Raw genomic sequence first — 1,455 nt, 5'->3', positions numbered from 1 at the left:
ATGATCATCTACTGGGACATTATCAGCCACAATGAGCTGTTCTTGATATCTACAAGATCTGGGAGATTGCAAACAGGCTGTGCCTCGAGGTGGACAGCAATATGATCACCAGGACAGAAGGCGACATTGGTGATTCACTCATTGTTCTAAATGCTTCCCCTGAAGGCCAGGAAGGTGAAGGAACCAAAAGCACAAAAGTCACCAGTGTTGATATTGTCATGAACCATCACTTATAAGAAACCAGCTTCACAAAAGAGGCCTTCAAGAAGTACATCAAAAGTTCCCTGAAATCACTCAAAGGTAAACTTGAAGAACAGAAACCAAACAAAGTAAAGCCCTTTATGACTGAGGCCACAGAACAAATCAAGCACATCCTTGAAAATTTCAGTAACCAGCAGATTTTTATTGGTGAACACATGAATCGAGATGGCATGGTTGTACTCCTGGACTACCATGAGGATGGTGTGACTCCATATATGATTTTCTGTAAGGATAGTTTAGAAATGGAAAATGTTGGCAAATTAGACAATTCGGATCTATCACCTTGTCATCAAAATTGGCTGCTGCTCGTCATCCATACAGCACAAGAATTTAAGACAAATGGGATGGATGTCATCTCCAACTCTTTTATTTTGACTGTGATTTATTTGGAGTGGAGGCATTGTTTTTTAAGAAAAATATATAGTGTAGGTTGCCTAAAAATAAATCGCATTTATACTTAAAAAAGAAAAAAGCAAATGATGAATATATAAAGTTATGAGCATGATAATTACAGTTATTGTTTAATTACATTAGAATGATTTTGTTCAGTCATTAAAATATACTTCACAAATTTGTAAAATTGTTATACATCAATACATTGGCACTGAACTCATATTTAATTTTCATGATAACTTTAACTTCATGGTAATAATTAAATCGGGAAGGAACAGCTGAAATTTGGAAGGAAAAATAAGAGATGAATGCAATGACACCCTCAAGAAGAGAGTCAGGAATTTGTTTGGAATTTCCTTATGATGAAAAGAGACAGATACAGAGAAAAAGAGAGAGGTAGAAAGCTAGAGAAAAAGAGACAGCAGGAAAAACAACAAAAAGGAAATGAAACAGGGAAAAAGAAGAAAATAAGTACAAAAAAAGGGAGACAGAGCAGAAGAGAAAAAGAAAAAAGAAACAGTTGAGGTAGATGAGGAAGGAAGAAAAAAGAGAGAGAAGGTAGATTAAACTTCTCACTAAATTGATTGGAAGTATTTCAAATTACCATGAAAATACCCATGGTCTTCAAATGTTTCCATGTTGAAATCCCTCCAACTTTTTGATATAAACACTTTATGCTATAATTTTCCTTTTGAGATTGGTTTCATTTTGTCCAAATGAAACATATTGTGTTTTAGTTTTCATTTGATTCTAAGAATTTTTGAATTTCTTCATTTTTCCCCCCTTGACTCAATTTTCATT

The 1,455-nt window shown here is 34.3% G+C and overlaps 1 pseudogene; it reads left to right on the top strand.

Annotated features, from left to right (window-relative positions):
- Positions 1-722, top strand: LOC103730109 (annotated as a pseudogene).
- The last annotated feature ends 733 nt before the right edge of the window (positions 723-1,455 follow it).

Source organism: Nannospalax galili, unplaced genomic scaffold (assembly GCF_000622305.1).
Source record: "Nannospalax galili isolate Female #2095 unplaced genomic scaffold, S.galili_v1.0 scaffold470, whole genome shotgun sequence".
Lineage (NCBI taxonomy): Eukaryota > Metazoa > Chordata > Mammalia > Rodentia > Spalacidae > Nannospalax > Nannospalax galili.
This window is presented reverse-complemented; position numbering and strand designations above follow the sequence as displayed.